Source organism: Dryobates pubescens, chromosome Z (assembly GCF_014839835.1).
Source record: "Dryobates pubescens isolate bDryPub1 chromosome Z, bDryPub1.pri, whole genome shotgun sequence".
Classification (NCBI taxonomy): Eukaryota; Metazoa; Chordata; class Aves; order Piciformes; family Picidae; genus Dryobates; species Dryobates pubescens.
The window spans coordinates 16,555,717-16,570,465 of NC_071657.1; positions in this window are offsets into that span (position 1 = coordinate 16,555,717).

Here is a 14,749-nt window from a genome sequence, read left to right on the forward strand (position 1 = left end):
GCAGATTCTGTTTTGGTAGTGGTTTGGATGCATTGTAAATATCTGTATGCATTTTGTATACAGCTGTTACCATGCACAGAAATAAATTCAAGTTCCTTACAAAATACATGTATTGATCTGTGTTTGCATATATGAATAGATCAATACTGAGACGCTTCTAGATGGTGGTGTACATCAACTACCAATAAGGAGCTCATTAAAACAGCACCACAAAAAGTATGGTATGCAGTAGAAACTGTAAGCTGAATATATTCCAAAATAATACTATAATTCTCATTCTGTAGCATTTGGATTCTTCTTGTGTCAAGGAGCAAAAGTAACAGAACTTATGATATCTCCTATTTGTTATGCTTACCTCAGAGGTGTGTTGCAAAAACACAGAATCTTAACTGCACCATAAAAAAGTGAATTATTAATAAAATGGGAAAGCTATGGACCATGAACCATTTGCACACTAACTATAAAATAAATACAAATTAATCCAACCCTTCCAAAGGGAGATATATATTATGCACTGGTCAGGCCACACCTCGAGTACTGTGTCCAGTTCTGGGCCCCTCAGTTTAGGAAGGATGTTGACTTGCTGGAACGAGTCCAGAGAAGGGCAACAAAGTTGGTGAGGGGTTTGGAACACAAGCCCTACGAGGAGAGGCTGAGGGAGCTGGGGTTGCTTAGCCTGGAGAAGAGGAGACTCAGGGGTGACCTTATTACTCTCTACAACTACCTGAAGGGAGGCTGTAGACAGACAGATGCTGGTCTCTTCTCCCAGGCAGCCAGTACCAGGACAAGAGGACACAGTCTCAGGCTGCACCAGGGGAGGTTCAGGCTAGATGTTAGGAAAAAGTTCTATACAGAAAGAGTGATTGCCCATTGGAATGGGCTGCCTGGGGAGGTGGTGGAGTCGCCATCATTGGAGGTTTTCAGGAGGAGACTTGATGGGGAGCTTGGTGCCGTGGGTTAGATGTTTGGGTGGTGTTGGATTGGTTGATGGGTTGGACGCGATGATCTTGAAGGTCTCTTCCAACCTGGTTTATTCTATGTATTCTATGTATTCTATTTGACTAAAGGAAGGGGTGAAAAGAAGTCCTCAACAGTTTGCTAGAGAGTAATCACCCTGTTAAGCAAATAGTTTGCTGCTAAATAACAGTTTCTGTGTCAATGAGTGAATTAGTCATAAAAATCAGTTTTGCCAGGATCTGAGTATAAATTGATATCTTGGGTGTAAATTGATACCTCGCTATGTTTCCCTGTTTTCTACAAGGTTACTCAGAAACAATCTCAAATTAATTTACTCTGTTCTAAAATAAGGTAGGACTGCTCCCAGACTTTCATTGGAATCAAAATAATTATAACCTGGTATTTAAAGATGTAAAGTGGGTTTTTTTCATTGTTGTTTTGTTTTGTTTGGTGTTTTAGGTTTCTTTTTGTTGTTTTTGGTTGGGGTTGGGGTTTTTTGTTGGTGGGGGGTTTTTTGTGTTTTGGGGGTTTTTGTGTATTTTTTTGTGTTTGTTTGGTTTTGTTTTGTTTGCTTTGATAAAAAAAAAAAAAAATTCCCCCTGAAATTCTTACTACTGGGAGAAGTTCCTTTACTGGGCTACCTCAACTTATAGCCATGTAATTTTATCAACCTCTGAGTTGTGCCTAATTTACACCAGTGAGTGAGGACAATTAATGGCCCTGCTTTCATTTTGCGTCTTTGACACCTTCAGCAGCAAGTGTGGGAAAAACAAGGGCCATTTATCCCAGCTAAACTTTTGTGCTTTTGCTGTGAGTGCACAGCTCTCATTTCCTGTCTGAAGAACAATCACTCTGGCACACGCCTATAACAATAAAGCAGGACTCATGGTGCAACGTTGTTGCTCATGTGTAAAGGGGCAGTAGTGGCAGGCTCTGCTGTGAATGACAGAAAGCTCCGTCAAAGAGTAGTGAGGAACCAGGGCAGAAGCGTTTGGGATTGAGCACTCTAGGGAAAGTATTTGATTTTCCATCTCCCATAGACTGAGATATGACTATGCCTTGTGAAGAGTTCTGTATTCCTGCTGAAACTGGAGTCTCACCAACTTTACAGGCTTGGACATAATTTCTGGCTGTTGAGTCTGAGTTTTAAATCTTTTTTGTCTGTTTGTTTCTATTGCAATTTAAGTACAAATCTTCTCCAGCAATATATTACATCAGGACCATAGTTTTTCTCTCTTATTTTGCCTATAGTAACTTTAGTCAAAAATTGCAGAAATGAGCATCCTTCTACTGGCATCAGATTAAGACCTACTGTACTTACTTTTGTAGGTTCACAGCATCACAGACTGATTAAGGTCAGAAGGAACCTCTGGAGGTCATCTGGCCCAATCCCTGTGCTTACAATGACATTGATCTTCAGACAAGGCCCCGTGGCAATGGAAACCAAAATCCTATTGCCTACACCATCTCAAAAAATTGCCAGGATCCATTATCAGTAACCTCTTACTCCATGCTGGCCAGACTGAGGAGAACACCACCTAGGTCTCCATGCTTCTGACTGTCACCTTTGATACACTCAGCAGTATTGTTGGTGCCCACATGCAAAAACTTTAGAGAGTACTAGTCAGAGGGTAAACCAAGAGTCAGTGATCTCCTTGCAACATCTGGATCCTGGGCCCCAGCAATCAGCAAACTTCTGTAGACAACAGATAAGGTTGGCAGGTCAAATGCCTTTGTCCTCTGCAGCAGGGAGTCATCCATTGCTGTCACTCACTGCTTCCTCATGGTGGTCTTTCATTGTTCAGGGTCAGTTGTCTCAGATGCCTTACTTGAAATCACAATAGGTTTCTTCAGCCTTGAGGATAGTGAACCTGTGTGGTGCCCTCTATGCTGATGAGACAGTTGCTCCAACACCTGCTGAGCAACATGCCCTATGTCATGTCACCAGCATACCCCAAAACAATAAGGCTTATCTGAACTCACAGGAGGACCCCTTCTCTACGCACTTCTGCCCAAATGCTGCCCTTGGGATCTGCAGTCTGGGCTTTGCTCTTATTAAGCCTTCTCCCTAGCACCACCTAGGCAAATACTTGCCCCCCCCCTTATAGAGTGCCTGCAATAAAGGCTCCCTGTGCTCTTGGTCAGGGGCAGTTGGCCAGGGTTTGAGGCCCAAGGTCTGCTGGCCGAGACAGATAGCTGTCTCATTAAGTAGGATTCTTATTTGTTTGGGGCTTTTAGACTGCATTAAGGGTAAATACTCTTCCAATTCTAGTACTGTTAGAGAAGAGATCTCTATTGTAATTGATTAGTATCCTTCCTGAAACCCTTAGGAGACTAATTATTGCTCACTGCTCTCTGTATGTTCTTCCATGTATTCACCACAGATGGCCAACAGATCTAATTTGGCGTCCAAGGCAGCCATAGCTTCTCATGGCCTGGCAGGTACTAATGTTTTGCGGTAGCACAACAGATCCTTCCTTTCCTGATTGCATTTCTGCTCAGGGGAAGGCAGACAAATTCTGTTGCCTAGCCCAAGGCAAAAAGTGATCTGTGCAAGTACTGACACTGTGTGCTTTGTCTGCAGGGATGGGGAAACTGTGCTGTTTTTCCTTGCTCCTAGTCCTTTTCATTTTGAGAAGGGTTTGGATCTTGAATTTAAATTTTAATTATCAGGTTTTAACCTCATAGTTGTTATTGAAGCTTTGGTTTTGCTTATACCAGTTTTACATCAACTTTCAACTTTTCCAGGGCTGTTTATCATGAATTTCATACATTAACCACTGTACAAACCCTCTTTGCTTCTTTTGCTACAAAGTGTTTCTCTTCCAGAGACCACATTTCCCCAAAACGCCGCTACAGGTAATGCTCATATCTTTCTTCTTTAATTGCTGCTTTAAGCATGGCAACTGCATTGGACAGAACCCAAATGGTCTTTGAAACTGATTAAAGTTTAATTGTAGAGAGAAGAATACAATTAATAAATGCCCAGCTGTGTTTCTTGATCTCTTTTCTGGTTTGTAGTTAGTAGAAGATGAAAAGAGGCAATTACTCTTTAACCATGTAATTAATTTAAATATTGGAATAAGTTAGCATTTGTGAATGCATCTCTGTGTTATCTCCTACTTTTATATCTTTGTGTATCTTATCATAAAATGTGTAAAGTCTGTTTATTTCATCTGTGTCCAGGCCTGTGTCTGCAAAGGAAAATTTAAAAAAATAGATTTACTGTTAATAAAATAAACACACTGAAATTTTTATGCTGGCCTTTGATTTTGTGGACAAAGGTATTTTGATTTTTAAGGAAAATATCAGGGGTAATGAAATTTGACCAGTTTGATTTACACTAGTGATAATGTCTTCATTAGTCAGAACAAATGATTAATCTTTCCTTTCTGCAGTGGCTGTTGTGCTTTCTCAACCAGGCATTTTAATTTTCAGGTTGACATCCAGTCAGAAATAATCCATTATGGGTGATCAAAGCTCATGTGAGAAGGTTTTTAACTCTAAAATGATGAGTGGAACTGGTCTGAAGTGCAGGGAAAGTTTTTGTGCTGTAACCTGTAGGTTCTGCTGATGCCCCCTCACCACTTTGCATGCTGACACCTAACTTCTTCTCAGTGCTGCCTCTTTATCAACTTTGCCAAGGTAAACTGGAGAGCCAGGAGGAAGGCAGTACTAGAAAGCCAGGGTGGATGAGAAAGGCCTTACTGTGTTCTCTCCCTAGGCATATGCTGTCCTGTGATCCCTGCCATGGTTTTGGTCCATGCTAGGAAAAAAAACAAACACAAAAACAAACCACAAATCCTAGGCGTGGTTCTGACATTGCTGCAGGCCAAGTGCCATTCCCAAAAACCAGGTTGAATATTCTATGGCAGGTTTTATGGTATGCTTTTATTTACTGATATAGACTCAGCCTCCACAATTTTGTTCTGTAGGCCTAGCAGGATGCGCAGGACCCGAACCCTTCTGCTTTGAGTCTGCCCTTGACTTGAAACTAGTAGAGATAAATCAGTAGCAATAATAACCAATAAATTCTCTTGTGGAAGAAGCTTTTCTAGCTTTTCAATGACACTTTTTACACCCAGGCTGGAACCACAGCACCATAGTATTTTGCAAGTTGACAGCATTTCTGTGTGGTGTGATTAGGGATCACATCAAGTCTACTGATCTAGGAGCTGGTGTAGGTGCTGTAACAGAGAGGCAGAAACTCCATTTCATTACTTTAAAATGCTGAGTGCAGGGGCAGAATGACTTCCCAGCTCCTGCTGGCCGCACTATTCTTGATGCATGCCAGGATGCCATTGGCTTTCTTGGCCACCTGGGCACACACTGATGGCTCATATTCAGGCAGCTGTCAATCAGTACCCCCAGGTCCCTTTCTGTCTGGCTGCTCTCCAGCCATTCCAACCCCAGCCTGTAGTGCTGCATGGGGTTGTTGTGACCAAAGTGCAGCACCTGGCACTTGGACTTGATGAATGTCATCATGTTGGACTCTGGCCATCTGTCCAGCCAGTCAAGATCCCTCTGCAGAGCCCTTCCACACTCTAACTGACCAACACCTGCTCCCAACTTGGTGTCATCCACAAATTTACTGATTACTGACTCAATCCCCTCATCCAGATCTTCAGTGAAGATATTAAACAGCATGGGGCCCAGCACTGATCCCTGGGGCACACTACTGGTGACTGGCTGCCAGCTGGATGTGGCACCATTCACCACCACTCTCTGGGCTCAGCCCTCCAGCCAGTTCCTAACCCAGCACAGAGTGTTGTGGTCCAAGCCATGAGCTGACAGCTTAGACAGCAGTTTTCTGTGGGGGATGGTGTCAAAGGCCTTGCTGAAGTCCAGGTGGACTACATCCACAGCCTTCCCCACATCCACCAGGCGGGTCACCTGATCATAGAAGGAGATCAGGTTGGAGAGGCAGGACCTGCCCTTCCTAAATCCATGCTAGCTGAACCTGAGCCCTTGGCCATCTTTCAAGTGTGCAGTGATTGCCCCAAGGTAATCTGCTCAATTATTTTCCCCGGTACTGAGGTCAGGCTGACTGGTCTGTAGTTTCCAGGTTCCTCCATCCTACCCTTCTTGTGGATGGGGATCACATCAGCCAGTTTCCGGTCATCTGGGACCTCTCCAGTGAGCCAGGACTGGTGGAAAATGATGGAGAGTGACTTGGCCAGCTCATCTGCCAGGTCTCTCAGCACCCTAGGATGGATCCCATCCTGTCCCATGGACTTGTGAATATCCAAGTGGGTCAGCAAGACCCAAACTAATTCCTCATGGATTTCATGGTTAATACACTGCTACCTGACCCCATCAACCAGTTCAGGAGGCCAGTTATCCTGGAGTCCTCCTGCCTTACTGTTGAAGATGGAGGCAAAGAAGGTATTCAGAACCTCAGCCTTTTCCTCATCTTTAGTTACAATGTTACCCTCCAGGTCCAATAAGGAGTGGAGGTCCTTCTTGCCCCTCTTTTTAACATTAATATATTTATAAAAATGCTTTTTATTATCTTTCACAGAATTGGCCAGCTTAAGCTCCAACTGGGCTTTTGCCTCTCTAAATATTTCTCCTGCATGTTTGTGGTAGGTTGAGAGAGGGCTTAGCTCTCCCTCCTCCACAGAGTAAGAAACCACAGCTAACTCAGTCGAAGAGCAAAAGCTATATATTTACAAGCATATATGGGAAGCAGGTCATATATAACACAATATATACAGGTATTTACAATATATACACAGAAATACACAGCAAAGACAAATAACACAACAAAAATCCCTCCCCGGGGGAGGGATCCCTTCCTTGGAACCACCTCTCTCCCCCCCCTACCTCCCTTTTTCCCCAAAAAGGGGTTAGAGAGAGAGAAAGGCAAGTTACTAAGGAGAAGAGTTGTTAGCAAGCTTCAAAAGCCCATGCAGGATTAGTGTTTGCTTATCTGAAGGCCACCTCCAGCAGTTCGCAGAAGAAGCAGGCAGGAAGAACAGGCTGAAACCTCCAACTCCCCCAACTCCCAAACCGAACTGAACTAAGGAAAAAAAAATTTCCAACTGCTTCACAATCTAAAGCTGAATTTTTTTTTATCAACCAATGAAATTCGTTTAGAATATCAGAATGTTTTGGTTCTAGTACCGAAAACATTAGCCAGTGTGTTCCAGCAGTGTTTGTTCTTAAAGGCACAGCCTCAAACGACCACAATGTTCTAACAACATCCTTAAACGTATGCTTTCTTCTCTACACAGAAAATATTAATACGAATAGCAATATCTAATATTTCTATCACTAATACTCACAAACTTCAACAAAGTTCCCATTATGGCTCAACATTCTGATTTTAAAAATATTTGCTTCGAATGATGAATAAAAGAAGCAGAAATATCTATTGTTTCCATTAAAGGTCGTCTTGTTTAGGATTAGGCAGGCAAATAATTCCAGAGGGCTTGAAATTAGATTGTACCACTTTGCAAAAAGGTGAAGAGAAAAATATTTTGCCTTCTCAGCAAGATCCTTCTTGTTCTTCTAAATCTGGCAAGGGTGCCATCATGTGTGTTAAATAATTGCTTAATGCCTGAATTTTCCATTTGCTCCAAAAATCTCTCCAGTTCTTTTATAAGTGGCTGCAAAAATGGATTGTAATTTGTATTTTTGGTCCATTCTGACACTGTGCTAAGGATTTTGGGTAATTATATATTGCTTTCCTATTTTTATTTATTTTCTCAATAGGTAGTACTAGTGATACTTAATAGATCTTTTTTGTCCTGTTCTGTAGAGAATAGGAACAATTCAGATCTTCATGTTCAGTTCACTTCGCACTGCTGAGTGCTTTTAATTCCCACATCCATGTTCAAAAGAAACCAAACATTTCTGTCATGTTTTTCTTACAATTGTATATATTTAGACCAGCTGTAATAAATTGTCTACCTCAAAAGTTTTCTAGTAGAAGAAAATACCATTCAAAATGATGGTGTAGTCTGATGTCATCACCAAGTTTGCAGAAAAACTTCCAGTTAGTTTGAAGTATTTTCTGTTGACTTTGTTGTTTTTATTTCACTACTATGTGTTATATTATGAGATGTTAAGCAATGGCAAATGCTGAAAATGGCATGTATCAGACTTTCCTGGGTAAGACAAGTTCTCTGAATTGAGTACCATAGTAAAAGTTTGAGCTGGTGTTTCTGCCCATATATCTGTAAATCAGCTTTACGTTCCCTCCTTATACTCAGCACTGTTTCAGTCATAGTTTTTAACGCTACTTCTAATGCTCTTATGAAGTAGCTTTGGGCACCAAGATTTTGCCTTCCTGTAATTCATGGTATTATTATGGCTAGGAAAATATATTTTAGTTACATTTAAATCCATTAGCTTGAGGTAGGTAAATTTGTTAAGAGGGATTATTTATGTCCCAGGTCAGGGTTTGTTCTGATCTGGATAACAAGTCACCATAGACTTCTGTTTGAAGAAAAAAAATTCCCGCAAAGCTGATCAGCTTAAGCATGATATATCAGCAAGACATGTTAGGTGGCCAGTGATGCACTTAGGCAAGACACACTTCTGATCTGATGTATGCCAGCCAGTTTGGAAGGGGTGTGTAGGATAAAATTTTAGGTTTGTCTTCGCCTACTTTCGTGTTACTTAAGTAATTGTGTTTAGTATATGGGTTACAAAAGGTAAAATAGCTCATGTCTATTACAAAAAAATCAGTGAAAACCAAACCCCTATGACTTACAGAAGTTCAGTATAAGTAATTTCCTGAATCTTCATAACTCTAAATGCTACAAATATAAAACAATTTTGTCCCAGACAAAAATCTAGCTTTTAAATCCTCAGAATTCTGTTTTCTTTCCCAGCCATATCTATGATTTCTCTAGTCATAGATATTAATTTTGTGAGCAATCTATTTTCTATACAAATACATTTGCTTTCTGTATTGCAGAAAATGCTTTTTTAATATTCAGGAAAATCACTTGTTTCTAAATTACAGTATTTTCCCTCACAATTGGACTTTTCATTATTTTCTACTGGAAATTGATTTTTCTTGTGGAAAATTAACTACACTTTTTTGTGTGTGTTTTGTTTTCTCCATACTTTCTTTTATAGAACTAGTCTAAAGAATTAGGTAGAATTATATACTTGATTTTTTTTCTTAGTCAGACTTCTGTATCTTGACTTATACAAATGAGCTGCCAATAACGTTTTTGCAAGTAAATTAATTTTACATGTGTTTTTGGCAATTTCTTGTCTTCAGTTCAAATTCATTTCAATAAACCAGAAACCTTGGAACAAATGAATTTGTGTTTAGTTTATCTCAGTTGTTCCATAAACTACCGATAGACTTTCAAACTGAATTCTACTGTGCAGAATAAAGATACACTATTTTCTTATCTCCAGGGGCACCATGAGCATGTATTTATTATATCTTCAAAAAACTCTCCATCTACCGTACTTGAAAGTGTTGAAAGATGAGAGCTGGAAAAAGGAAAAAAAAAACCAACAACAACAACAAAAAAACCCAAATAAAAAGAGAGTAAGCACCACCACAATGTATACAGGGAATTACTTGTTGTAAAGATAATGAAGTCCATTGATTCCTGATTAAATGCCTCCAGGCAGCAAAGATACCCCTAGTTTCTTTAGATGTTACTAAGGTGAGCTCAGTTGTAAACATTGCCAGAAGTTCAGCTCAAGGTACAAAGACACTCTATTGTTATAAATTGTTACCCGTGGCAAATTCAGGATGTACTACTCACTTTCTTCTGTTCTAGAAGGACCTACAATATTTAAAATGAAAAAAAACCAACCCCTAAGGCTATCAACTTTTAAGTATTATACCACAATCATGTGATTTTTACATTCCCTTCAATCTTTGTATTTTTGCCTTGTGGTAACATGCACATGTCAGTCATGCATTCTTAAGCTAAATATTCTGAAAAAGTAGTAATTGCTTTAAAATTGTTACAGTTTAAGTGGAGATCAACAACAGATGACAATTTTTATGACAGGTATCAATACTTCAATACATGTACTTGGGAGAATAAACAAAGTTATCAAAGTTATTCAGCATTTTGAGAAATACATTGCTATAAGCTCAATCTATTTTTATCCCCCCCCCCCCCCCCCCCCCTTTTCTCAAATCTGCTGGAAGAACAAAAGGTGAAAATAATTACTGAAGTAAAGCCATCTATTCAAGTTGACTTCACAGTACCACAGTATCACTAAGGTTGGAAGAGACCTCAAAGATCATTGAGTCCAACCTGTCACCACAGACCTCATGACTAGACCATGGCACCAAGTGCCACGTCCAATCCCCTCTGGAACACCTCCAGGGACGGTGACTCCACCACCTCCCTGGGCAGCACATTCCAACGACGAGTGACTCTCTCCGTGAAGAACTTTCTCCTCACCTCGAGTCTAAACTTCCCCTGGTGCAGCTTGAGACTGTGTCCTCTTGTTCTGGTGCTGGTTGCCTGGGAGAAGAGACCAACTCCTTCCTGGCTACAACCACCTTTCAGGTAGTTGTAGAGAGCAATGAGGTCACCCCTGAGCCTCCTCCTCTCCAGGCTAAGCAACCCCAGCTCCCTCAGCCTCTCCTCATAGGGCTTGTGTTCCAAACCTCTCACCAACTTTGTTGCCCTTCTCTGGACACATTCCAGCAAGTTAACATCCTTCCTAAACTGAGGGGCCCAGAACTCGACACAGGACTCCAGGGGTGGCCTAACCAGTGCAGTGTACAGGGGCACAATGACTTCCCTGCTCCTGCTGGCCACACTATTCCTAATGCAGGCCAGGATGCTGTTTGCCTTCTTGGCCACCTGGGCACACACTGATGGCTCATGTTTCGGTGGCACCCCAAGGTCCCTCTCTGACTGCTCTCCAGCCACTCCGACCCCAGCCTGCATGGCGTTGCCGTGGCCAAAGTGCAGCACCTGGCACTTGGACTTGTTGAATGCCATCCCACTGGACTCTGCCCATCTGTCCAGTTGGTTGAGGTCCCTCTGCAGAGCCCTTCACCCTCAAACTGACCAACATCTGCTCCCAACTTGGTGTCTTCTGCAAATTTGCTGATGACTGTCTCAATTCCCTCATCCAGATCATCAGTGAAGATATTAAAGAGGATTGTGCCCAACACTGATCCCTGGGGGATGCCACTATTGACTGGCTGCCAGCTGGATGTGGCACCATTCACCATCACTCTCTGGGCTCGGCCCTCCAGCCAGTTCCTAACCCAGCACAGAGTGTTGTGGTCCAAGCCACAAGCTGACAGCTTAGACAGCAGTTTTCTGTGGGGGATGGTGTCAAAGGCCTTGCTGAAGTCCAGGTGGACTACATCCACAGGCCTCCCCACATCCACCAGACGGGTCACCTGATCATAGAAGGAGATCAGGTTGGAGAGGCAGGATATGCCCTTCCTAAATCCATGTTGGCTGGACCTGATCCCTTGGCCATCCTTCAGGTGCGCAGTTATTGCCGCCAGGATAATCTGCTCCATCACTTTCCCTGGCACTGAGGTCAGGCTGACTGGCCTGTAGTTCCTAGGTTCTTCCATCCGACCCTTGTTGTGGATGGGGACCACATTGACACCCGCCTAAACATGAGCCAGCAGTGTGCCCAGGTGGCCAAGAAGGCCAATGGCATCCTGGCCTGTATTAGGAATAGTGTGGCCAGCAGGAGCAGGGAGGTCATTGTGCCCCTGTACTCTGCATTGGTTAGGCCACACCTTGAGTACTGTGTCCAGTTCTGGGCCCCTCAGTTTAGGAAGGACATCGAGACACTTGAACGTGTCCAGAGAAGGGCAACAAGGCTGGTGAGAGGCCTTGAGCACAAGCCCTATGAGGAGAGGCTGAGGGAGCTGGGATTGTTTAGCCTGGAGAAGAGAAGGATCAGAGGCGACCTCATTGCCCTCTACAACTACCTGAAGGGTGGTTGTAGCCAGGTGGGGGTTGGTCTCTTCTCCCAGGCAACCAGCACCAGAACAAGGGGACACAGTCTCAAGTTGTGTCAGGGGAGGTTTAGACTCGAGGTGAGGAAAAAGTTCTTCACTGAGCGAGTCATTCGTCATTGGAATGGGCTGCCCGGGGGGGTGGTGGAGTCGCCGTCCCTGGAGGTGTTCGGGGGGGGATTGGACGTGGCGCTTGGTGCTATGATCTAGTTGTGAGGTCTGTTGGAACAGGTTGGACTTGATGATCCTTGGGGTCTCTTCCAACCTTAGTTACTGTGATACTGTGATACTGTGATTGCCAGTTTCCAGTCATCTGGGGCCTCTCTGGTGAGCCAGGACTGGAGGAAAATGATGGAGAGCGGCTTGGCCAGCTCATCTTCTCTGGCATCATTTTAATGAAGAGTCAAAGGAGAGGGAATTATTTCTATGGCTGAGATTATATTTTGGATCTGCTCCATAAGCACACAACATTGCACAGAATAAAAACATAATGTATGTAACTGCTTCACAAGCTGCAGCTTCATCAAAATGTGTGACTAGACCTTGGATGTAGTTTATCTCCTGTCTGTGTAAAGAATGATTTCATGGTGTCAGGGCTGGAAGGGACCACAAGGATCATCTAGTTCCAACCCCCTGCCATGGGCAGGGATACCCCACACTAGATCAGGATGGCCAGAGCTTCATCCAGCCTGGTCTTAAACACCTCCAGGGATGGGGCCTCAACCACCTCCCTGGACAGCCCATTCCAGGGCCTCACCACTCTCATGGTGAAGAACTTCTTCCTCACATCCAGCCTGAATCTCCCCACCTCCAGCTTCATTCCATTCCCCCTAGTACTAGCACTACCTGATATCCTGAGGAGTCCCTCCCCAGCCTTCTTATAGGCCCCCTTCAGATACTGGAAGGCCGCAATTAGGTCACCTCGGAGCCTTCGCTTCTCCAGACTGAACAGCCCCAACTCTTTCAGTCTGTCCTCATAGGAGAGGTGCTCCAGCCCTCTGGTCTTCCTTCTGGCCCTTCTCTGGACACATTGCAGCACGTCCATATCCCTCTTGTAATAGGGGCTCCAGAACTGGACGCAGTACTCCAGGTGAGGTCTCACCAGAGCTGAGTAGAGGGGGAGAATCACCTCCCTTGACCTGCTGGCCACACTTCTTTTGATGCAGCCCAGGATCTGTTTTGGGCATTTCTGTACTCTCCTTCCTCCTGTGACTGCTCTAGCAATAGTCTTAAGGCATAGCTTTCAAATTAATGCTAGGCTGTACTGTAAGTGTGATCAGTCCTGCTCAGCTAAGTAAGTTGTTAGAACTATAGCCAGTTCTTGTATTATTTGTTATCTTAATTTATCCACATCATGGTCTCTTTCCTTTCAGAATTTTGATATATTATTCTAATTCTCCCCCACCTACACAAATGCAGGGTCTGGGTTAACAAAGAATCTCAGATGTGAATTTCTCACAATAGTAACTTTTTATCACAAGATTTCTATCCTTTTGACCTGCATCTGAAGCAAATTTAGGAACAAAACATTCTGATTTGGGTCCTGAACTAAATCTTAGCATTTTGACCCAGAGCTTCTCATGTTAATGTGTGAATGCCATTGGATTTGAGTTCCCAACACATCTCTGACATAAACACAGAGTTTTTCGTGCTGTCGGAGACAGAGTAATTGGTCTAAGTAACAAGAATCAAGCTGAAAACTGTACTTAGAAAGTCATAGTTTCTAAAAAGTGATTTTTTTTAATGAAATCCATGTAGTTTTTGGCAACGAATCCAATCAAGTGAAAACTGAGATGTGTTTTCCTTTTCTTTCTCTTTCATTCTGTTAAAATGAAACCCTTGAACCTCTTGCCTTTTCTTCACTAGAATGGTACCTCAATATGGAAATGCATACACTGGCTTCTCTGTTCCCAGGATAGAGGAAGGTTTGTCCCAGACAAGAGTCATTGTAGGATGTAGTTGTCTTATTTATTTCTGAGTCAATTTTTGAATTCCTAACTGTCCTAGTTGCTGACTTTATAATCTCCAGGAAATCTCATCCATTTTCCCCTCCCCTTTCTGTCTCCCAATTTTCCACATGGATACTATGATCTTCCTTCATGTGCTGAGATCTATGGATGGAACACTTACCATTCTTTTTATAATTATAACTAAAGTTCTCTGAACATACAAATATTTCTGTAAAAGAAGATTCTTTCTTCTACTAGCCCATATATTAACTTCTACTAACACTGCCAGTTAGTCATAGTGTTTGAAAAATCTCATTTAACTGTCCAAGCAAAACTGATTTTATTTGAGTGGCACTAGCCCAGGAATGTGTTTGTCCTTGTAGCTTTTTATGTGAAATAAGACCAAATTAAATATCTGTTTCCTTTATACTACCACTAAATGGAGAATACTCTTACAGGGTTAACATAGGGCATGCTTCAATTCTTATAGGAATAAAATTTATCTTATTCAGAAACTTATTTTGGACCTGTTATCATGTGGCATGATTACAACATTCTTCTGTAACTTGTGAATCTACATTTGTCAACATCACAAAATCAATACATCTTTCAACACATCTAGTGTTACACAGCCTCTAGAGTCCACAGGTTAAAATTACATCAGTAGCAGAGTTCAGGGTTGGCAGATTCCTTTCTATACTGTATGAGAATGCTGACATTAAAATTTTAGTTCATATCCATAAGCTCTAGAAATTGTCAGAGTTTGTTCCAAAAATTAAGAGAGAAATGTGTATCAATGTTTTATAGAATAGCACAATGTCTCTATGACCTATTGAAAGGCACTTGAGTAACCACTCTATTTTTGATAAAGAGTAGAAAGATATACAAAAATCAGAGAACTAAAATGCATGCT